A 25,576-nucleotide genomic window follows, 5' to 3' on the forward strand; every position below is an offset into this window, starting at 1 on the left:
TTTATATTTTTTGCCGTTCTTTTGTTTGTTCTCAGTATTGCGAGTTGCGTGTTTTTTGTATATGCTGAGCGTTTGCTGCTCTGTCTTGTACAGCGATTTGAGAAATTTGATTTTCGTTAGACGGCCCGTGTGTTGGTGTGTTCCTTATATACGACAACGGCAAGGGTGCAGCCTTGAAATTTCGAATAATAAATATGCGTTTTTTTAAGTTTGTACAGCAACAATAGCTGTAAATCTGAAAGAAACAAGATGCATTCACCGGTCACAGTTAACTCATATCAGCGTTCCTTTTTTGAACACGTCAAGGCGCAGCCCTGCAACTGCTCGCAGAGAAAACAACGTCTGAAATTCAAAGCCTCCTCCCAAATCTCAACACGTTCTTCCAAATATTTTAACACTCTCCTTAAAGCAGGAGGACCCCCCCCCCTCCACCAGTGGCAGCTGTCCCTGTGCGGCGCAGGTTGAACTCAAGCACAGCCTTGTGGAGTGGGCTTTAGCCTCTGCCGGCAGGAGGGTCATCGTGGCACGCGGATTAATCGACTTGGCAATTTTGCGAGCTATGGAGCCAGCGCTCACGCGATAATCCATCACCTGTTGGGAATAAAAGGTGCCGCAGCGTTTTTCACCACTCGCCGTCGCTGCAAACGATATTTCACACTCCCCCGAGCTGGAATTGAGCCAAAATTAAGTGCAGAAGCAAATTCAACGTGACTTTGGGCAAGACGTCGGTGACTGAGCAGAGCTCCGTCAACTCAATCCTCCCACCGGCATCATCACCGATGAGCGTGGATTGGCTACGTATAGCGCAAAATAATGTCAGCATACGTACTCACGCGCGCACTCACGCGCGTGAGAAGCCGACCTGGGTTTTAACCCAGGATCTCGGCCGTGGCAGTTCGACCACATTTTTTACAACGCCGCGTGCGGTGAGGTCACAGCGATGACGAGACGAGCCCAAGTGAAAGACCACTCGTGTGCGGATCGCATTACGGGCAGCAATTGCATAAGAGGGGCTGTGACATGGGCATTGCAGCGACGTTAATAGACTCGAGCGAATATATTAGGGGCAATAATTTAATAACGCAGGCTACTCATGTGATGTTAGAGCAAATGAGTAGGATTTGATTCCTGTACAGTACTCTCAATAATGGTTGTGCCATGGAGAAAGGTTCCACACCCCCCCCCCCCCCGTTCCCCCGTCATAATAATGTGATAGACATTTCAGAATGTGAACAGCCCTTCTATACGACACTTAGAATAATGCTACTTAAAGAATATCGACTTGTAACGCACCGTCCAATATTTGTTCACTCTCCGAGAGAGAGAGAGAGACAGATAATGATTTAGAAGCGTGAGGAGGAGGAACCGCAGACGAGCGCTAAGGCAGCAGCAGCAGCAGCAGCCTCTAAGCTCTGCGGTCCTCTATATGTTGTGTTGTGTTGTTTATTCGCACACAAAAACGCAAGCGAAAGACAAACAGTGCATGTAAAAACAAGGTAAAAAAAATTGCAGGTGAGGTTGGAAACCCAAGAGGGCTTACGCGAAAACCACACCGAAAATATAAACAATGTTTTTACAAAACTGAGTGATCAATCAATTAAACAATGCATACACATTAGAATTAAACATGTTACACTCATATTCTTGGTTCTTTCGGTAAAGTCACGTAGAAGGGAAATAATAAAATAATAAAAATAAAACAATACAATTCTCACGACGTTTCGATTGCAACACAAGCGATCAACATCAGGTGTGAAAACCACAGCAAGAACATTTCAAATGTTCTTGCTGTGGTTTATTTTTATTATTTTATTATTTCCCTTCCACGTGACTTTACCGAAAGAACCAAGAATACAAATCCCTGCAGTCACGAAAGCTTGAAATCGAAATGTTAAACTCAGTGTTCAATAAACGTGTTTTTTTTGTGCATGCGCCGTCAGGGTCGTTATACGTTAAGGTGGTATCGACCAAACTCACGTAGTGAATGAAACTGCAGCACCCGGAAAAAGAACAAAAACTCACACGCGTACAAGCGGGGGCGACGGTGCCCAGATGGAACAGATGGAGTTCACATTTTGCTGCACCGCCTTCTCCTGGCGAGCCAGGGCGCGTCGCCTCCTCTACGCCAGAGGTCGCAAACGAGTTTTGATTCATTATTTGGTTCTTTCGGTTAAGTCACGTCTAAAGATAAAATAATAAATTAAATTAAATAACAATTATTTTTTTATCTTTAGACGTGACTTAACCGAAAGAACCAAATAATAATTCCTGCAGTCACGAAAGTTCTAAAATTAAGATTGAGTTTTGATTCCTTACCCGTACCCGTACCCGGCCGCACCAGGGTCGCAAATGGGTACCCATACCCGTACCCGGCCGGGTGCGGGTAGCCGGGTATCGGGTAGGGTACGGGTATCGGGTACCTGGTTGCGACCTCTGCTCTACGCCCACGTGTGTGATGCAGCAGCCCTCGCTGATGCCTCCACAGTGCTGGATTGTGGGCCACACGCAAAGCCACCGTCACCTGCCGTGGGAATGTGGAATTTACGCCACTGATGGGGGGGAGTAGGGTTGACGCTTCTACGGAAGGATATGTTGGTTTTATTTCCGCAAACTTTATCAGTCTCACGAGGTCGGTATGGGGTCTCGTGAGATGAAGACTCCATACCGATCTCCTTGGGGGGCAGTGCAACGCTTCCGTGTCAGAAAGTGAATATCACAAAACTACTGAAAAGTGACATCTGGTCCACACTGAAGGGGGATGGGCACTTTTTCACCCGCCGTTGCTAGTCACAACTGGTAAAATATTTTTATTTTTAGTGATCTGCTTATCTTTCCTTTAATTTGCTCTCCTATCGCGTTGTTTGGATTGTCTGTTGTTGTAACTTTCTGACCCTCCCCTCCCGTGCCCCTACTGTGGACATCTGTGAAAAAGAGCTGTATAGATTGTCGGATTCCTACTCCAATATAAATAAATGCTCCCTGATTTTCATTTACATTCCCCCAGAGCTGGAAGTTAGCCAAATTGAGCGCAGAGTCAAATTTGAATCTTACACAATCATACATTTAATTAGCGCCTTAAGGAAGGCGCTGTACGGTGAACTATCGATGGCACAAGGTGTTTGGCGACATGAAACGAGATGAGTGGATGGAAAATGTGTACAATGAGGTGGTGGTGGTGGTGGCAAGAGAAAATGATGAGTGGGGTTTAAGAGAAGATCGGAAGGTAGCGAGAGAGAGAGACTGTGCGACAAGGGAGGCCAGTTTATTCCAGTGAAGAGGGGCAATCATCGGTGACCGGGCTGAGATGATCAACTCGCCGCACGCAAGAACGCCCACTTCGCCACAAGACGCCAATTCTGCAATACTTCACCACGCTCCGTCAGTGCCGGTCAGTGGTGGCGGCAGCGGCGAGGGGGGAGGGGAGGTGGTGCCTGGGACCTGTTATCAATCGCCACTGATTTTAGCCGTAGGCGAGGAATCAAGAGTCAGGACGGCCAAGTTCCAAACGTAGCGCACCAACGACAGCGCCACCACTCCACCTCAACGGGATTGCTGTACATTGCTTATTGCCACCGGACGTTGACTGATTGATTCAATTTAATTGGCGAAATGATTGACCACGGGCAGGGCAAAGGGGCGTCCTCGTTGGCCTTGCCGATGGGGAAAGGGAAAAACAAAAACCCCGCAAGCAACATCGTGAACACAGCTTGCCCGAGCGATCGCCTCCGAAAAGGATAATGAGACGCATTCAAGTGAGCATTCGATATGGTCCGTCCGTACGTGGGACACAGCATCGAGTCTCCGAGATCACCTCTCGAGCATTGGCTGATTAATTCATCCACAGCCCTGGCTAAGATTACATTTTCCCTTTGTAAGGCGAGGATTCTGCTCGGGCCTGAGTCATCTGAAATGTGAGAAACGCCATGAGGAAGCCTAAGTGCATTGACAATCGACTTCTGGATGAAGGCCTCTCCCCCATGCCGTTGTCCGTCAGTCGTGGGCGAGGGGGGGGGGTGTTGCCTGTCCATACTTCACCACTCCCGTCGGTGCACGTTGGTAAAGGCCGGCAGCGCTGACGCATGAGCGTAGAGGTGCAGTACAGCAATTGGTCGCGCTGCGCTGCCCTCTGCCACCCATCGTGTTGACCCTCGGAAGCCTATAGCACCTGCAATGGACGGCGAGTGACCAGTTCAAGCGCCATCCAGGCGCAAACCTGCTGAGCTTCCGAGATCTATCCAAGTCTCACCTCTTCTCCATCGCCCATCCTCTTCCCCCCTCCCTCCGCGCCCCTCCACTCCTTCCCGTCCCTTCCCCAAAGCTTTCGCGAAGGGCTTGGGGAAGGGCAGGTGGGAGGCATAATATGACTTTGAAACCCCCCGCTCACCTACTACGCATTTCACAAGTAGTACTAATCACATTCCTGCATTTCCCATAAATATGCTAAATTCCTATTGATATGCAAATTATTTTGTCAAGGCGCCCTTCCCCCCTTCCAACCCAGCTTAAATATACGCTCCAAGCGTGGTGGTGTTTCATTCAGACGCTGCCTCCCCTACAGACCTGGTCTTCACCTGAGGACGGCTGCTTGCGTTGTGGCCGAAACGTCGTGAGAATTATTTTATTATGTTTTATTTTTATTATTTTATTATTTCCCTTCTACGTGACTTTGCCGAAAGAACCAAGAAGAAAGCAGCCGGTGTGAGCTCGCCCGCTCACACCTGCACTCTGCAAGTCGCTACGCGGAGTCAGGCGTCACCCTGCAAGTCGCTACGTGGAGCCAGGCGCGAAACGCCGAGAGGGTTTCTCGGCTCGCCCGTCGCCCCCACTGATGTCCTGCACTCCCCCTACTCCCACTAATTTGTGCAGATACTACTGACCATTGTATGTAGGTCGTGTAGGCACATATACCTATACACTCACTGGGGGGGGGGGGTGATAACATTTTTGGGGGGGTCGACAATTGTTGTAAACTTGTTGGATCAACCTTTTACCCCCACATCTGGGTGGGGGGGGGGGTTCACTTTTTTTAATAACTTGCTGATTCAGGCCTTCTGAAAGACTTTTCGAATAGAAGATAGATGCATCACAGATGACAGGTGAATGCAAAATGGTGATCGGGGATTGGCCCACAGAGCCCCACGTGCACGGCAGAGAAAGGGGCACGGCTTCCCACGTGAGATTTGAGGCATTTAGCTGCGGCGTTGTGACGTGGGGGACGAGGGTCTCTCTCATCGCTGTCGCAAGATTCGCCACTCGCCCTTCTGAAGGTGAGTTTTGGAATAAAAAGTTTTGCCGTTTCACAAACCTCCCAGCCCCTTCCCAGCCACCCCCCTGTTGCTCAGCTGTTGTGGAGTCGCTCCACAGAACACAGAGCCGAGTCTCCAAACTGCATACCGGTCAACCCCTTATCAGTGCTGCCTACCTTATTACAGACCAGTTCAAACCGTATTGGTCACCCCGTGCCCCTTATCAATCTCAACGTTCATCCTACAAAGTCCCATCACAAGGGAGAAATACAAATAGACAATACAATTTGCTGCCCGTATTGAAACGGCCGTACGCCGTATGGACCTGAAAACTCAATTTCCCTGTGCAATAATACGGGTAAACCGTATGGGTTGACATCTACGCTATATATAGCTATCTCTATGGCTATATGTATCTCTGTGGGTCTCTATGAATCTCTATGGGTCTCTGTCTATAATAATACCTGTCAACCCCTTATCAGTGCCCTACCTTGTTACAGACCAATTCAGAGCTTATTGGTCACCCCGTGCCCCTTATCAATCTCAACGTTCATCCTACAGTCCCATCACAAGAGAGAAACACAAACAAATAGACAAACACATTTTTTAAAATTCCGTATGGACCGGAAAACTCAATTTCCATGTACAAGAATACTGGGTAAACCGCATGGGTTGACAGCTATGGAACTTGATTATATATTTTTTTATCTTTGTTGTTGTTGCCGTCTTATTTAGCCGACCTGGATTCACCACGGGAGGAGGAGAGGAGACAGAGAGGGGACTTGGCTGCAAGAGCGTGGGGTACAAAACCACTCACCGTTCGTCGACCGGCGGCGGGTCACGTGTGGGGTGGGGTCACGTGGGGGGGGGGGGTACCCCCAGCTCTTCCCACATGTCTGGGTGCGTCCATAAATGACGTCACGCACCTGGGGGGGGGGTCAGACATTTGTGACGATGTGTGACGAGGGGGGGGGGGGTGAGAAATAGTGACGTCACGTAAAATGCGCAACTTTAAATAAATATAGACAACACGTTCTACTTAATTAAATATATTTTTAATAAATGTTTTCTCCTACAACATCAGAGTGCAGCGCCACATTAAATACGCACTACAATGACAATAGTTTAAAGCGATTTGAAGCATGTTTTATTTTTGGGGGGGGGGGGCAGAGCTTTGTGACGTCATATTTGAGGGGGGGGGGTCTGACTTTTTGTGACGTCGTGTGACGAAAGGGGGGGGGGGGTCAAAAATCGTCCAAAATCGCGTGACGTCATTTATGGACGGCCCCTTAGTGGAGTCCGTTCCGCCAAGCAGTGGGAGTGGATCGAAGCGCTTTCAGGGCTGCGCCTTTAACTTTGAACAGGGCAAAGAGAGGGAGCAGCTCTCACCTTGACTTCGGAAGCAATGTGTGTGTGTCCTTCAGGTTGACAGGCCCTTGCTGATGCTGCTGCTGCTGCTGCTGTACCAACGCAACAGCTGATTTACCACCAGTGCCCCTTGCGTACGCCTGTAAAGAAATTGGACTGATTATAAAACATACTTCAGTGTGATTTATACACCGTATATTAGAACAATGAAAGAACAAACTCACACACTCCGCATATAAATCTTGGCAGGACAGCCACAGCATCAATACGTACACCCGACATTAATCACAGCAACGTGTACGCTAATGCGTGCGTGTCTTCTCACACCTCCAAAGACAAAGATCCCCCGTATAGCCTTCGACCGGCTCTTGGGGCAAGTGCTTTTCGGAGGCCCTTATGAAGGCCAGGCCGGCCCACGAGGGGCTGGTGTGGCAAGTCGTTGGCACGGCCGCCTTTATCTCCCCCAGTAATGATGTTTACACACCGCGGGAGATACTCATTTAAGGCTGAGTCGACCTAGGCGACGCCCGGATATACGCAGCATTACAACGAAGTGGAATGGAGCGCGTCTGAGAGCGCATCGGAAGGAGACGGAGCGATCCAGCAGTGGATTGACCATGGGTGACGATTCGACGATGATATCGGATTACTGATAATAAAAATCTGGAGAATCGTGACAAGTGGTGGCAACGCTGTATTTTCGATTTTCCACGTGACCTCGTTGTCTTTGTACTAATTTATATTTGCATCATTGCTGTAAAGTACAGTGCTTAGGACGCCACGGTGGCTATGAGATGTTAGCTACCTCGCCTGGTACACAGGAGGTCGTGGGTTCGATTTCGACCCTCACGCCTGCTATATAATTGGAGTTTGCGTGTCTCTCTCTCTCTCTGCACATCATCACGGTGGCTAGGAGATGTTAACTACCTCGCCTGGTCTACAGGAGGTCGTGGGTTCGATCCCGACCCTGACGCCTGCTGTATAATTGGAGTTTGCGTCTCTCTTTCTCTCTGATCATCATCACGGTGGCTATGAGATGTTAACTCCCTCGCCTGGTACACAGGAGGTCGTAGAATTCGATCTCGACCCTGACGCCTGCTGTTGTATATTTGGAGTTTGCGTGTTTTTCTCTCTCTTATCATCATCACGGTGGCTAGGAGATGTTAACTCCCTCGCCTGGTACACATGAGGTCGTAGAATTCGATCTCGACCCTGACGCCTGCTGCTGTATATTTGGAGTTTGCGTGTTTTTCTCTCTCTTATCATCATCACGGTGGCTAGGAGATGTTAACTACCTCTTCCTGGTGTACAGGAGGTCGTGGGTTCGATCCCGACCCTGACGCCTGCTGTATAATTGGAGTTTGCGTGTCTCTCTCTCTCTGATCATCATCACGGTGGCTATGAGATGTTAACTCCCTTGCCTGATACACAGGAGGTCGTGGGTTCGATCCCGACCCTGCCGCCTGCTGCGTATATTTGGAGTTTGCGATCTCTCTCTCTTATCATTATCACGGTGGCTAGGAGATGTTAACTACCTCGCCTGGTATACAGGAGGTCGTGGGTTCGATCCCGACGCCCACTGCTGTATATTTGGAGTTTGCGTGTCTCTCTCCCCGTGGTCGTGTGAATTTTTCTCCGGGTCCTCCGGTTTTCCCCCTCCACATTTAGAATCAACATCACCCCGCGTTTAAAGTATTCGGCTGCTACTAAAATTTTCCACGTGATAAGCCTCTTCGTTGGGCTATCACTTGTGGCCAGGTCGCTTCTGAAAAAGAGTTGTATCGCTTCGCCTTACCTGGTAAAATAAAAATAAATAGTTTAGTTTTAGTTTACTTCAGCTCATTTGCGTAATTAAAAAAAAATTGTATTCGCACAAGTGAAAAACAAACAGTGCAAATAAAAAAACGAGGTCAAAAGGTGTGCAGGTGATCTTGGAAACCCAAGAGGGCTTTATATTGAAAACAACACCGAAAACAAGGGCAATGTATGTACAATTGTTCAATCAATTAAGCAACGCATACTACTAATTGCAATTAAACATGTTAAACATTGTGTTTGTCATTTGACTGATGCAGCTCTCTCACAAATGCGACTCACCTGCTTCAACAAAATCAACTTCAAACTAACGAATTACTGATAATGATCTCCATCACTCACACCATCATCATCACCGCAATCCAGTGAGGTGAGGGGGGTGGTACAATGACATCCAGATACGCCCACTTCCAGCAGTGGGCGGAGCTGGTGAGGAGGGAATCGACCAATGGGAAGCCGGAATGAGGCTCTTTAAATGCTGTGTGTGGGGGGGGGGGGACATCCCTCACTGAGCCTCACTGCGTACGTGGGCGATTCCTCGGAGCAGTCAGCCCAGGCAGGAGTCAGTCCGTGTGATGTGTTTCTAACCGAGTAGGAGGTTGTTGGTGGTGTTGATGATGATGATGCTGCTGCTGCGTTCTCAGCCCGTAGATCGTACGGGGCGATGATGATGATGATGCAGAAGGCTTGGTGGGCCAGCCATCTCTATTCACTCATTTTCATTGTATGCGTTGTTGTTGTTGTTGTTGCTGCTGCTGATGCTATTATTGCTGCTACTGAGAGTGGAGTTGACATCGTATGCAGCAGCAGCAGTATACATTACGAGCGTTTGATGTTTTAAGCAGGCAGGCCAAACAGGCGTTCTGGTCTGGTCGCGTTTAGTCAAACAGTGGTTGGTTGGTGGTGGTGCTGATGGTGGTGGTTGTTGTTGTAACGATGACTTCGCTGTAATTGCTAACGCTGAGAGATGGTGACATAATTGCCCGCACGGCGGCATTCGTCCACGAGCAAATATATATACGGCGTAGAAAAAAAACCCATCAGCTCTATATATGCAGCACTGTGGTACAGCAGCAACAAGAAAACACCACGGCCGTTAGCGAAAGCTTGCGTCGCTTAATGTTTTAGATTTTTTATTTTCAATCACCAAAAGAGAGGAAGAAAGCAAGCAAGCAAGCAGGGAGAGGAAGTCAAAGTGGATCGCCGATGTCGTATTCGCCCAGCTGAGTGTTGGTGCTGCTGCTGCTGCTACGTGAACGAGCGCCCACCTCGTTCCGCCGAACTCCCAGCTCGGCTACACGGGAGATGCGTTCCAGCGTCATCACGACCACACCACCACCACTGGCTTGACATACGTGACCCGCGACGCGCCAACGCAGAGTGGAATTCATCGGCAGCAGCAGCAGCAACAGCAGCGCCGTCCGTTTGCCGCAGTGAGACGATCGCGCCCGGATGGTGCAATCGCTTCTTCCTCCGCGCTCACATCGTCCTGACTCTCGCCCTCTCTCATGTGCGCTCGCTTCTCTCAATTCTAGCGCACCTCCAATTCTCTGGCTGTTGCGGTGTTGCCGTTCTTTCCATCTCTCTCGCTCGCTCGCTCTCCACATCCATCCCACAGCTCGGACTCTCACATTTCTCGCTCGCCGGCTCGTTCTACCGGCTCTTCTCCAACGCTCCGCTCACCACCAGCTCGCTCGCTCACTCTGTCTCTCTCTCTCGGCTGCTTGTTTATATTCTCGCTCGCCAGCGCTCCTCTCTGTAATTATCGCGATCCGGATACCTATCACTCTCCAGTTCTCTCGCTCTTATCATTCAAGTTGATATTTCTCGACTCGCACCACGCACGCACGCACGATTCATCCCGGAGGAAGGCCGTTCCGGAAGAACCCAGCATCATTCAATAGCGGTCACATTACTAACATCATTATTATTATTAAGCCATCGGCAGCAGAAGAAATTATCTCGGCGATCGCAACAGCAAAACCGAGGCCGTTGTTTGAGAGACGAGAGGAGAGAAAAGGAGTTCCCAACGAAGAAGTGCAATTGAAGAGGCGACGGCGACGACGGTGATGTGTGGCTGCGCCCAGTGAAGGAGCGTCACGCGCGTGGGATGCTATTGCCATCGTCTCGAGATCTTCCTACAAGCCCGGCCCACCGTCTCGACAGCTAAAAAGGTACTCCGCTCTTTTTAAATCCTTTATATTAAGTTCACTTGCTTGCTTGCTTGCGCGCTTACGACCGTGCAAATCTTTCGGTCGTTTTTAACCCACTTCCCGTGATCCAATCGAGCTGACATTTTGCACACAGACTCGTTGTGCGTGACAATTTATTTTCGTGAAAGCATTTTTCCAAAATTTTACACTTTTTAGGTAAAAAAATATATATTTAATTACCAATTGCTTAATGGTGGCAGGCAATCATCTGACCCATAGGTGGCAGCCATCTCAAGCCAGAGGACGAGATGACTCTAGCCGCCCGTTTCAAAGACCAATGTGGGCTGGGTTGTGGCCCATTGAACACGCATATAAAGGATTTATAGTGAAAAACTTTGTTTTTACGGGTTAATTTTTTGTATTTGCACCCCCCTTTTGTCAATCCACTGCCCGATGAGCCTTGGAAACCGTGCCCGTAAGTGGCCTTGATTGACCATACTTCACTACGCTGGTCTGTGCGAGTTGGTTAAGTTGGTGGTGGTGGGATTCACAAGGATTGGTCCAAGATATTCATCCACCGTATTGGGCCGAAAACCTCCCCACGCACTATGCTGGTTCAGGAAGTTATCTCTGACCCTACTTCACCACGCTGGTCACAGTGTGGGTTGGTGAAGGCTGGCAGGTTCCAGGAAGACGGAACCATTAGCCGTGTCTTTTAGCCGTGGCCGAAGAATCGAACTCCGTTCAAGGGGGGAGTGTTCAGCAGCTATCCCCTCCACTGGCCGCTTCACGTTAAATATCGACTCAAAGTGTACCTAGCCTGGCACGAGCGCTCTGGTAACGTCACCGTCACTTTAAAAGTGACGTGGGGTGAGTCGCTACGCTGCTACTGCTGGTGTTGTTATCGCGCTGTGCGACTCTCTCGACACGTCTCGGAAGCTAAGCAGGTGCCGAGCCTGGCTAGAGCTCGGATGGGCGAGTGCTGGTGTGGACAGCGGTTGTCGCAGACGGCGGCCGCAGCAAACCCATTGTTGCACTCTACTCCTATGCTCCCACGTCTTTCATCTATCCCGCATTGACCAGCGTGATGAAGTATGATCAAAGAAATACCACCTGACCACCGCGACCAGCACGGCGTGGGTAGGGGAGGGGGGCGACCAGCACGGCGTGGGTAGGGGAGGGGGGCGACACTCATCCAGCAGTGGATTGACCACAACGGGGGGCCTGTGTGCTTAGTGTGTGTGTGTGAGATCGCTCACAGCTCTTGCCCCAACAGTATGTTAAGGCTACACAGAGGGGGATCTTTGTCTTTGTGATGTACAACGTCGTGTGACCGGGGCCGGCTTCGAGCTGGTATGGCGCCTGGACGTGTACGGGTTTTTAATGTACTGTCGTGTACTGTCACGAACAGGTTCTAGACTGCATGCTGCCGAGTGGTGCCGAGGACGCGCTGATTCGCTACGCAAGTACAATTGTAATGCGTGGAGCGGTGGCGCAGCGGTTAGCGCAACTGCGATGTCCTAAAAGGGCGGCGAGCCGAGTTCGATTTTCGGTCGCGGCAGGCGTCGGTGACGAATGATAATATCCGGACCAATTTCCTGGGTTCCCTCACCCCGCATTACACGACCCGTATCGACCAGCGTGGTGAAGTATGGTCAAACAACCCCCGATGACTGACTCGAGAGACCGTCATTTCGCAGTAGATTGAGTGAGTTAGGGATGCTAATCATGATTTTAGTCATTCACACACAGTACCATAGGCGTAGCTGATTGATATTATCAGCTATACGTTGTATATAACCACGTGTGAATTAGAACGTGTGTGACAACTGTGTTGGTGATGGGGATCGATGCTTGGCACATACTTGACCACGCTGGTCACTGTGGTCTTGTGAATGAGAGGTTCGAGGACTGGCTGAGGATGATGTTAGCCGTGGCTAGGAATCTAACTCGGGTCGTCGGGTTCATAGCGCAGTGCGCTAACCACTGCGCCATGGCTCCACGCGGTGTGCAATTGCATTCGTTGCCGCAGTGATGAAATAATTAATTCATGATAAATACGGAATATTTTGTCAATCAAAACAGTCGTTTTAAAAATACCGTTATTGTATTGACCACGAAGAGAGCTGTTCGCTATCGGGACCAAGCAAACACAATGATGTCATCTGCAGCATGCATATGCACTGTTTCCACTGCACACAGAGCCGAGCTGCCAGACCCCGCATCCGCGAACGAGATCACATTTCCCCCAGTGCCCCGATCAGTCCCCATCAAATCCCGGATCAATTCCAAGATCTCACTCGCCGTTTACCAAGACTCGTCCTACATTCCCCCTCTCATCTCGCTATCCTACCCCTCGCCTCTCATCCCCTCCACGCACTCTCCTAACTCTCCCCTCTAAACTCACTCTACTCCACTCCACGCAATCACCTACCTCTCCCCTCTCATCTCAATCCACTCCCCTCCACGCACTCTCCTACCTCTCCCCTCTCATCTCACTCTACTCCCCTCCACGCACTCTCCTACCTCTCCCCTCTCATCTCACTCTACTCCCCTCCACGCACTCTCCTACCTCTCCCCTCTCATCTCACGCTACTCCCATCCACGCACTATCTTACCTCTCCCCTCTCACCTCACTCTACTCCCCTCCACGCACTCTCCTACCTCTCCCCTCTCACCTCACTCTACTCCCCTCCACACACTCTCCTACCTCTCATCTCAATCTACTCCCATCCACGCACTCTCCTACCTCTCCTCTCTCATCTCGCTCTCCTACCTCTCCCCTCTCATCTCACTCTACTCCCATCCACGCACTATTTTACCTCTTCCCTATCATACCATTCTACTCCCCTCCACGCAAACTCCTACCTCTCTCATCTCAATCTACTCCACTCCACGCACTCTACTGCTTTTCCACTATCATCTCACTCTACTCCCATCCACGCACTATCTTACCTCTCCCCTCTCATCCCATTCTACTCCCCTCCACGCACTCTCCTACTTCTCCCCTCTCATCTCACTCTGCTCCACTCAACGCTTTCTCCTACTTCTTCCCTCTCATCTCAATCCACTCCCCTCCACGCAATCTCCTAGTTCTCCACTCTCATCTCAATCCACTCCCCTCCACGCACTCTCCCCTCCAGCGATAGAGGCTTTCTGTCGAACCCCCTGTCAACCTAATCTAGATTTGAAGTTTTCGTGACTACTCTGTGGGAGGTCCCTCCTCATTCTGGAACTCCTCCCCTCCTGCCCTCCGTGCTGTTGATTCCCTGCCCCTGAATGAGTTTAGACTGATAACCGTAGACTCTTCCTCTGCTTAAATCACACAGAATTTGCCCTAATGTCAAATTTAGCGAGCTGAGTAGTTTAGGGTCTGGATGGTGCTTGTAGAATGGCTGACTATCGGGGTTGCATGGGTGGGTAACAGAAGGCATTGGCGCAAACTCCATTGCTGTATTGTACTTCTATGCTCCCCGCCTTCATCAAACCACACTGACCAGCGTGGTGAAGTATGGTCAAATGGCCTCCAAGATCTGCGCTGCATTGTGAGGCCCTCTTCCAGCCGTGGACTGTGCGTGCTATTGCCAGTTTACGCCGTCACATATTGGGACTTGCAAGTTCATGATCTCTGATTATCTCCAATGATGCAGTTGTTTTAAAAAATTGTAATAGTTGACATCAAGGCCGTAATTATAATATATATTGGGACGGACACATCCCCCCCAATATTCAAATATGCTCAAATGCCCCCCCTGCCCAATATATTGCGATAAAAATAATAATTGCTATGTAAATAAAAACAACAATTTGCTAAACCTTGGCCACAATAGCTGGACTTGTCTTCATATAAATCAATGCATAGATTTGTGTTTATATGATTGTGGTTATGGTAGTACTTTACGAATCCCTGATCTCTGCATTACATACAATGAATCAAGAAATATAAAAATAGTAAAAACAGAGCAATGTAATACAATACACTATTAGACATTATTGTAAAAAATAAATAAAGTCCATCCCATGTGTTAGTGAATTTTTAAAATATTTTGGGCAGGAAATTAGTTTCCAAATTCAGATATTTTTCTGGGTTGGGACCCCCAGAGACACCCTGGGAGATTTGGTCCCCCCCAATGTTGACTCAATAGCTACGGCCTTGGTTGACATGTTACCAGTTCCCAGAACTCGTCCCTTCAAATTGACATTCTCCCCCCCCCCATTCCCCTAGTTCTGGCCATTGACCTTGCAGGTTATATTTGTGTGGTGCGCATTGCAGGATGTCGCGGACGTAGTGCCCCTTACGAATGTGCACGCTACATTATTATGGGGTATACTGGACGTGGTGTGTGCCGGTGCGCGGAAATTGATTCCGGGTCACGGGCCCAAACAGAGCCGGCTGACATTAGGCCCCGGCAAATAGGGGCCCGTTGCTGTTGCTCGTGAAGGTGCCGAGTTTATGATTTTTTTGAAAGAAGAAAAAAATAAAAGTTTGTTGGCCTCGCCGTCTCAAAAAGCCTAGAAAATGTATTTCTTTAAAAAACGGACATTGCACAGCCTTACAGAGTGCCGGACGACTCCGCCGCGTAGATGGGTGGGTTGCTTCATCGTGCGATTGCTGAGGGATGGGGGGAGGCCTCAGTCCAGCAGTGGATCGACCATGGACAATCGTGGCAATTCTGACTACAACTTGCAGAAACCACTACGCGGGCACAGCACGCGTGTACCACGTGGTGCAGAGCGAGCGGTGAGCTCGGCGACCCGAGTCGGATTCCCGCTCGCGACCCCAAAAACAGTGGCGAATATTTGAACAGGTCTTGGGCCTCCACCGAGGTCGACTCGGCCTCAAATGATGAGGACCTGGTGCGGTGTCGTGAACATCAGCCACCGGGAAGACGAGGGCGGTCTGGCGTGGTGCGGGCCACCCACCCCCTCGTGTGCCGTTCGGGCCTTCATCGGCGCTACTCCGATCACGGCACTTTTCTCCAACAGGAGTCTGTGGATGGCTCCATCTCTGTCTTTGCTATACACCACAGGTCACGTAAAAACAAACCCCCCCCCCCCCCATTGCTTCCTATCATCTATTTTATATTAATCTCATCGTCGCCGTAACATTCGCTCACTCGTTGTTGGACCGTTCTTAATTCTCTAAGGCGCTCTATAAATTACGTTCAGATACGAATTGGAAACCGTCGAAATTATGCCGCCTCAGGCGGTAACCCACTGACCCAGGGATTAGGTCAGTGACCTGTGTTTATATAATAACATAAAGTTCACAACATGCCTCCTTCCCATATTTGTGTCTCCACATAAACAAACAATATATATATACACAATGTACACATCCCATTGGTCACACGGCCTCCTGTGTGAGTGCATCATCTCGGTCGCAATTGGTTCACTGCCAGACGGACCCTTCACCGGTTTCGACATTCAATGAACCCATCGGCCGAGTCGGGCTCTGCCTAAAACCGGTCCTGGCACAGGCGCAGCTGTGCCATTTTTTGCTCACGCCACTGCTGGCGGAAGAGCCCCTCCGCTCGAGCGAGCCCATCGGGAGGGGTGTTTTGCCCTCCTTGGAGGTCTTGAAAGAGGAGTTACCCACCACGCTTTGCCTCGCCACACGCGATGCTGCCGCTCGACTAAACCGCGTGCTGTACTCGCTTATACTGCCGGGTGGACAGAGGCGAGGGTGGGGATTTAAGAAAGTAAAAAGAAACACCTGCCCGTAGTCTCAACTGCCTGAAACATCTTAATACCAAGGGAACTTGCAGAGCTTTGGCAGTTGCTGATGCCGGCTCTACACGTGGCTGCTGCTGCTGCTGCTGCCTTTCCCCTGCTCGTCTGCGGTTCCTCCTCGCGACTCTCACTTCCTCCCTCCCCCTCCGACAGCGAGCGAACACCCGAGTGTCGGTGCGACATTGCAAGTTGAAATGAGGCGGTGGGCGATGGGGAGATGGCAGAGTCTGTGTCCGTGCGGAGCTTCGAGTGCTTGGCGGTTTGCCCCCCCACCTCCTGCCCCCCCCTCCACCTCCTACCCCCCCCCTCCACCTCCTACCCCCCTCCACCTCCTACCCCCCCTCCACCTCCTACCCCCCCCCTCCACCTCCTACCCCCCCTCCACCTCCTACCCCCCCCCCCCCTCCACCTCCTACCCCCCCCCTCCACCTCCTACCCCCCTCCACCTCCTACCCCCCCCCCTCCACCATCCTACCCCCCTCCACCTCCTACCCCCCCCCTCCACCTCCTACCCCCCCCCTCCACCTCTACCCCCCCCCTCCACCTCCTACCCCCCCTCCACCTCCTACCCCCCCCCTCCCCTCCTACCCCCCCTCCACCTCCGACCCCCCTCCACCTCCTACCCCCCCCCTCCACCTCCTACCCCCCCTCCACCTCCTACCCCCCCCCCCTCCACCTCCCTACCCCCCCCCCTCCACCTCCTACCCCCCCCTCCACCTCCTACCCCCTCCCTCATCTCCTACCCCCCCCTCCACCTCCTACCCCCCCTCCACCACCTCCTACCCCCCCTCCACCACCTCCTACCCCCCCTCCACCACCTCCTCCACCCCCCCTACCCCCCCTCCACCCCCTACCCCCCCCTCCACCCCCTACCCCCCCCTCCACCCCCTACCCCCCCTCCACCTCCTACCCCTCCACCCCCTACCCCTCCCCCTCCACCTCCTACCCCCCCCTACCCCCTCCCCCTCCCCTCCTACCCCCGTGAAGCGAAGTTTTCGCTCACTGAACCGGTCGGAGGAGCGTCTGCGTGCGCGCAGGAGGCCCTTCCCAATCAAGGGCCTCGTCGAAACTCAACGCTGAGATGGAAACTGTTGAAATTGTGAACTTTTTATTTTACCAGGTAAGTCCCACTGAGCTATGCAGCTTTTTTTGAGAAGCGACCTGCTCATTACAAATGATAGCTCGACGAACATCGCTCATCATCACGTGAGCATTTATAGCAGCCCACTAACTGTAAACGCAGCACCTTGATTCTAAATATGGGGGGGGGGGGGGGGAATTGGAGGATTCGGATAAATATCCACGGAGATAATAACATATAGACTTCAAAAATACAGCAGCAGGCGTCAGGGTGAGGATCGAACCCAAGACCTGCTGCATACCAGGCGAGGTAGTTAACATCTCCTAGCCACCGTGACGCCCTCTCGTGTGGCGAATACACCAAAGTGCCCGAATAAAACGAGGAAACCCCCCCCACTCCCCCGCTGAACAAACAAAAACGTTACAAGGCGCCCTTCCCCCTCTAACCCAGCTTAAATATACGCTGCCAAGCTTGGTGGTGCTCATTCAGACGCTGTCTTTCCGACAGACCTGTTCTTCACCTGAGGACGGCTGCTTGCGTTGTGGCCGAAACGTCGTGAGAATTATTTTATTAGTTTTATTGTTATTATTTTATTATTTCCCTTCTACGTGACTTTACCGAAAGAACCAAGAAGACGTTACACACCAATTTAGGTGCTGTCGGCAACCAACTTGCTGTCCTGCATTAAAGATGCGTTACTCATATCGGCAGGTACAATGGGGGTAGTGGGGGCAGGTGGGGTTAGGGGCGATGGGTTGGTTTTGTAAAGACCGCATTAGATTAAGAAAATTGGGGCATTCCCCCCCCCCCCCATCTCTTAAACATTTTATGGGTTTTTTTTCTTTTTCGGCAGCAAAAAAAAAACTTCAGGACAAAGTCCATCACGGGTGACAGAGAGAGCACTCAGGAGTAGGGTTACCGTACGTTCACCGGCTCCATAGGGACACCGCGTGTAATGAAGCGAGCACATTGATATCAGCAGCGTACGTTGGTGACTGAACATTTAAGGCACAAAGAATTGCAAGCACGAGGCTGAGATCCATTTTGTTTTTGTCTCGCTACAGCCACGATATATTCATTGGTATGGCTGCTCCTCGTTCTCTCTGCTACTGCTGCTATCATTATTTGCTCCACCCACATTCTCTCCATTAGTCTGTCTCCTGCGTGTCTGCTCTGCTACTAGCTGCTACTTACACGCTATTCATTATTTGCTACACCCACATTCTCTCCATTAGTCTGTCTCCTGCGTGTCGCTCTGCTACTGCTACTATCATTCTTTGCTACAGCCACACTCTCTTCATTAGTCCTCATCGTCTCTGCTACTGCTACTATTAGTCGTTGCTCAGGGCACTCTCTCGTCATCGCTCCGTCTCGTTACTCTGTGGAATAAATTGACCTTGCCATTGCTCGCCGTGCCAGTACAGATGACCTCATTATAATCTTCCAGCAATCAAGCCGAGGGCATCGTAGATTGGACCCTCTCTAAAGCAAAAAAAAACACGAAGACAAAGATCCCCCGTATAGCCTTAACAGACTGTTGGGGCAAGTGCTGTTAGCGAGCAGCACCCAATGAAAGCCAGAGTGGCACACGAGGGGGTGGGTGGCCAGCACCACGCCCGGCCGCCTTTGTCTCCCCAGTGGCGATGTTTACACACTGCACCAGGTACTCATTTGAGGCTGAGTCGGCCTAGGGGAAGGCCCAGGACCGGTTCAGATAATCGCCGCTGGTGTTGGTGGTGAGCGTGAATCGAACTCTGTGGCACAGTGCGCTAACCACCGTGCAACGGCTCCACACACAGAGGGTGGCACAAAAGTCAGGACACAAGGTTATTTCATCCACATTTTTAACTATTAAATCTCTAATTTAATATTTTATCTATTGTAATTATTGACATGGGATTTGTCTCCTTCCTGTGGGGTTTCACTCGTCGTGTTGGATTCGTAGCGCAGCGTGCTAACCACCGCACTACCGCTCCCCACACACAACAACCGCCATTTCGACACTAAGTGATGGTGACTTCAACCAGGGCGCTTGTGCCAGGCTAGGTGCACTTTAAGGCCACGTGAAATGTAGAATGCCCGCTGGCAGGAGACTACGGCACAGACCCAGGTGCCATGGATTGACTGACAGAATAATGGCAGATGACTGGCAGATGCACCATCTGTGGCCCCCTACTGCCACAAATACACAAAAACAAGACAAAGATCCCCCGTATAGCCTGTAATAGACTGTTGGGGCAAGTGCTGTTAGCGAGCACCTATGAAGGCCGACACGGCACACGAGGGGGTGGGTGGCCAGCACCACGCCCGAACGCCTTTGTCTCTCGAGTGACGATGTTTACACATCGTACCAGGTACGCATTTGAGGCCGAGTCTACCTAAGCGAGGCCCAGCACCGGTTCAAATAATCGTCACCGGTGTTGGCCGTGAGCGCTAATTGAATTCGGGTCGCCAGGTTCGTAATGCAGCGCGCTAACCACTACGCCACCCACAAAGATACACACACGCATAGACCCACACGTGCACACACACGCACGCACGCCTCACCCCCCCTCTCTGTTGGTAGCGATGGTGCCGGGATCGTGGGGGGTGACGGGGAGGGGCACAGAGGAGCGGCCAGGTGGTCAGGACGGGGCGACAGTGACACGCGGAGGGGCCCCGCGGGCACGTTCAAAGGGGCAACGTAGCCACCATCACCATCATCATCGCTACCATTAGCGCGTGGCGAACTGCACTCGGAATTGGCTTGGACATGTCCCTTAATTGACAGCGTTCAGGGGCAGTAGCCCAGACCAGAGGTTTTTTGGGAAGGGAGATTTTTCTAAATTCTAGATTTTGCGGCTAATTTACTGGGGCATGTTGGAGGGCGCTTTCAAATGCGCTTCTGCGGACGTCTGGAAAGCTCTTCCCTCCGATATTAGGAAGCCACTGGAGCTAGGCACTTTTAAAACGAATTTCTCAAGAACCGATTTTTGTCTTTAAAAATGAATCTACGTATTGTATTTTCATTGTTTAAGTCGTAAATTTTGAGTGTATAATGTACTGTACAAGGGACGCCTCTACTTACGAACATTCGACTTACGAACTTCCAGAGATACGAACATCCGATTAGCACGGTTGGCTCCGCACGACGCGAAAGAAGCGCTGCATACGGACGCGGCCCTGCACAGTCGAAATCCATCTCTTTTCTGCCCATACCCTCCACCCCCTTGCCGAATCTCGTGGCTTTATCTCTGCGTTGGCTGCCGTTCCATCACCAGTCTCGCCCATCGGCCGTCATCATCATCGTCATCGTCCGGTACAGCCACGACTTGTCCGTCCACGTGATCTATTTCCATCGCCGAATCTCGCAACGTGCAAAGCTGCTCAGCGTTCATTTTATTTAGATGGGCGTAGAAGCGCCGTTGCTTCTGTAGTGTTGTTAAGTACGAACTTCTAAACTTCTTTATGGCACACACTGTTTATTGTCTTAATACACAGTCCCTATCACACTAAGGGGCATGTGGTCCCCTCACCCGTTACCCTGAGGAGACACAGCCTCCGGACCTTGCAGGCTGTCTAATCTCCCTGCTCTCCCAGCGTCCTCTGGCTGGACCTAGGGGATCTCTCCCCGACCACTGGTTACTCTGAGCCCTAGCCCTGACAAGGGCTGGAGGGCTTGGTCCAGGGTCCTAGATGTCTTCGGCCGACTTGGCTCTTCGTGTCGCAGAACTGGCCAAGAGCTCTCAGCGCTCTGGCTTTTATACCTGTTCGTGGCCGGGTTGTCCAATCCCCGGCCACCTTGTGGGACCCTCCGATTGGTCCTTCCCAATCTGGCGTTTTGATCCTACCTCACCCCATTTGACCCTGACCGTTTGATTAAGCGGGAAAACCTTGTTTACAATCCGCTCTCTCACAGCTTGCGAACAGCGAGTAGTTATCACTACTACACCTACACAATCGCATATGCAGGGTGGCCTAAAAGCAAGGACACAGGGTTATTTTAATTTAACACTGGCATAAAACATTTTGATTGTTTATTCTCTGAGGTAATATTTTATATTTTCTCATTATTCATATTTGTCTCCTTCCTGTGGGGTTCATCTCTACTCCTTCGTTTACAACACTCGACCAAGACCCCTGCGTGGATTGAGACAACACAATTGATGAGTGTTCAAAGGTTAAATTTCGATTTAAAGCTTTCGTGACTGCAGGGATTCATCTTGGTTTTTTCGGTAAAGTCACGTAGAAGGGAAGTAATAAAATAATAAAAATAAAACATAATAATTATTTTATTATAATGAAAATAAAACATAATTATTATTTTATTATGTTTTATTTTTATTATTTTATTACTTCCCTTCTACGTGACTTTACCGAAAGAACCAAGAAGATGTTCAAAAGGTTACACAGCTGTAATCTTAAAAAATAATGATCCTCAATTGATTTAAAAATAAAATTAATCCGCCAAGCATTCGTGTTAACGGAAGTCCGTTTGAACATTCGTGAAAAAAAATTTAATCACCCTTTGGTGATTTGTTAAAAATGATTCTAACCCACGTGTCCTGACTTTCGGACCACCCTGTGTAGAGATAGATCCAAAACATGGAACTTTGAGAGAGACAAAATGGAATGACAGATGGAGAGAGTGCTTCACTCGCTTGCTCGGAACCACACTTAGAGTCGGTGACGCACTCCGTCATTAAACGCATTGTGCATATTAAATTATGTATTTTCCGATTTTACTCCCGCGGGCATTCAATCGTTTAGAAAGCGCCCCTTAGAACAGTAATGCAGTTTGGGTATTTTTTTTATATGATTATTTACATTTTTATTATTTATTAGATTTATTTTAGCAGGAAGGGCCCACTAAGCTCTTAAGTGAGGTTCTATTTCGTGGGCGGCCTGCGACGGTGCAGTTGTCACTACGGCACGGCACAGATCTCCGTTACGATCACGGTGACATAGCTCGCGATACAAGCAGCGACCATCGGTTGTTTTCATCATCGTCATCATTGTTACGCTGGTTTACCCGGCATGGCCTCACCAAGTCTCATGGCTCTCTCATTCAAGTTTTCACAGTAGGTGGTGGTCGTGGGGGATGGGTGGTGGTGATTGCTATGTATGTCCCAATTGAGTCATCTGCTGAGCCACATTTCACACCTGCCAAAGTGGGGCCATTGCTTCGGCATAAAACGACGGCCTCGCTCTTGCGACTTTTAAATGTGCAACGGCGGCATGTTTCACGACGAGCACACCCGCAGTATTAATCGGGACTGCCGCTGGGTTTGAACCGTGAAGCCCTGCAACGGGTGATGAACGCAGCGCCGCCGCGAGCGTTGGGCAGCGTCGTGCCCTCCCGCATGCGGTTAACCGGGTAATCTTAAGGGGTCGTCCATAAATGACGTCACGCACCTGGGGGGTGGGGGGGGGGTCAGACATTTGTGACGATGTGTGACGTCACATCAAAATGCGCAACTTTAAATAAATATAGACAACACGTTCTACTTAGTTAAATATACTTTTTGATACATGTTTTCTCCTACAACATCAAGAGTGCAGCGCCACATTAAATACGCACTACAATGACAATAGTTTAAAGCGATTTGAAGCTTGGTTTATTTTTTTTTGGGGGGGGGGGGGAGCTTTGTGACGCCATATTTGAGGGGGGGGGGTTGACTTTTTGTGACGCCGTGTGGCGAAGGGGGGGGGGGTCAAGAATCGTCCCAAATCGCGTGACGTCATTTATGGACGGCCACTAAGTGTGGCGAGATTTATGGTATCAGCTCGGTCATCCACATCGGTTATGGGACATACGTTCAAGTTCAAGTTCATGTATTAGGTATAGCCCTGTGAGCCATTCGGCTCTTGAATCGGGTGCAACCGCAACAAACAAAAAACAAAAACATGAACAAGAAAACATCTTAAAGTGACTATGTGACTAAGTGCAAACAGAAAATCCAAGAAAAGACAGCAAAACACCGTACTTGACTATCTCTCTCCCGCGGTGGGTGCTTTCGCGACCATTGTCATCCATAAGAGGTCATTTTTTGGGTCAGATCGCTTAAAAATAAACGTGTCGCTAAACCCACCACCACCCGCAGCAGCCAATAGGTAAGGTTTTGTGACGTCAACAAAACCGTGCCTATTCGTTACCAGTGCAGCACACCGGTGTGTCTGAGAGCAAACCCGCAACATCGACAATTCGAGTCCGACGTTTCGCCGCTAATTGCAGCCAGCCTGGTCAGGCGACAGCCAGAGTTGCCCCCCTGCCGTGCAGGCGAGAGGTCTCTGCAAGGGAACTCGGAGATGGCTCTGTGATATCCAATTCCGTGGGGCAGTTCCTCCAGCACTTGCCGCTCAGTCACAGATGGAAATGAATTATTCATCTCGTGATGTGAAGCACAATTGGGACAATTGGGGGGTGGGGGGGATAACAAAAAAATACTGAGCAAATATAAAATTCCCGTACAAGACATTGCGATGTGCATCATAGGAAGGAAACGAGATATTTAATTACATTTAGACGACGCTTATTTGTGAGAATAGGCGTTCGGTCAGAGGCAAAAAGAAGATGGTGTTATTTTTTTATATTCCTGTTGCTAAAAAGTAATAAGACGAAGAATGACAACTCTTTGTCGCATCGACCGCTGGGTGAACCTCATCAACGCCTCCCCATGTCGTGGTCGGTCACTGCAAACATTTGACCATACTTCACCACGCTGGTCAGTACGGGGAAGGTTAGGGGGGGGTGCTGAACAATGCAGCACGCTAACCACTGCGCCACCGCTCGTCGCAGATCGTCATCGTCATCATCATTATTGCTTATATCATGATTTGGTATTTATGCCGTCGCGACGTTATGCCGTTCTTCTCCACTCTTTGGTTCTTTCGAGAAAGTCACGTAGGTGAAAAAATAAAATAAAATAAATAAAATCACAACGTTTAATTTGTTTATTTTATTTTTTCACCTACGTGACTTTACCGAAAGAACCAAAGAGTATGGATCCTTGCAGTCACGAAAACTTCTAATCGAGAACATTCTTCTCCGCCGCGCTTGTTGCGGTGTGGGGAGATGCGGCAGCGGTGGTCCCATGTGTTGTGCCATTCTCCACCCCCCACATCGCTGGGATGTATGCCCTCTGCACAGCTGTTCACGACTATTTTTATCGAGGGCAAAAGTAAATATATATATAGCCACATCGATATAGACTGCATGAGTATTATATGCCCGGTTGCGAATGTTGGGCCACGACACACAATACCGCAGGCCCACGCCAGGTTTTCCCGCGGAAATAAGCGATCCATAATTGAACAGAGGGCTACGTATGTACAGTTGATCGTCGATGATCTGGCACCGCGCGATCATCCGGCTGCTTCTGACATTATCCGTCGGTCCCGGGACGATCCGGCGAAACTTTACTCCTGTGAGTCCAAACGTGTTGTACAGCATGTACGCTAAACACTGGGAATGGCTTTAAAAGTCTGTGGATGTCACTGGTTCTTCATGTTCTGCAGATTTAGATGCCACTGGTTCTTCATGTTCTGCAGATGGTTCTTCATGTTCTGCAGATGTAGGTGCCACTGGTTCTTCATGTTCTGCAGATGTAGATGCCACTGGTTCTTCATGTTCTGCAGATGTAGATGCCACTGGTTCTTCATGTTCTACAGATGTAAATGCCACTGATTCTTCATGTTCTGCAGATGTAGATGCCACTGGTTCTTCATGTTCTGCAGATGTAGATGCCACTGGTTCTTCATGTTCTGCAGATGTAGATGCCACTGGTTCTTCATGTTCTGCAGATGTAGATGCCACTGGTTCTTCATGTTCTACAGGTGTAGGTGCCACTGGTTCTTCATGTTCTGCAGATGTAGATGCCACTGGTTCTTCATGTTCTACAGATGTAGATGCCACTGGTTCTTCATGTTCTGCAGATGTAGATGCCACTGGTTCTTCATGTTCTGCAGATGCAGATGCCACTGGTTCTTCATGTTCTGCAGATGTAGATGCCACTGGTTCTTCGTGTTCTGCAGATGTAGATGTCACTGGTTCTTCGTGTTCTGCAGATGTAGATGCCACTGGTTCTTCACGTTCTACAGATGTAGATGCCACTGGTTCTTCATGTTCTACAGATGTAGGTGCCACTGGTTTTTCATGTTCTGCAGATGTAGATGCCACTGGTTCTTTGTGTTCTGCAGAT

The 25,576-nt window shown here is 50.0% G+C and overlaps 1 protein-coding gene across 1 annotated transcript in view; it reads left to right on the top strand.

Moving 5' to 3' along the window:
- Positions 1-8,963: 8,963 nt before the first annotated feature.
- The window catches only part of LOC133355566 (amphoterin-induced protein 2-like), a 36,363-nt gene continuing 19,750 nt past the window's right edge, over positions 8,964-25,576 (top strand). Inside the window, exon 1 of the mRNA XM_061572905.1 lies at positions 8,964-10,603. The gene's annotated coding sequence lies outside the window, so the exon portion shown is untranslated. The remainder of the gene's footprint in view (positions 10,604-25,576) is intronic.

This window comes from Lethenteron reissneri, chromosome 51, assembly GCF_015708825.2.
Source record: "Lethenteron reissneri isolate LAM-NWPU_2019-01 chromosome 51, ASM1570882v1, whole genome shotgun sequence".
In the NCBI taxonomy this organism is placed as follows: Eukaryota; Metazoa; Chordata; class Hyperoartia; order Petromyzontiformes; family Petromyzontidae; genus Lethenteron; species Lethenteron reissneri.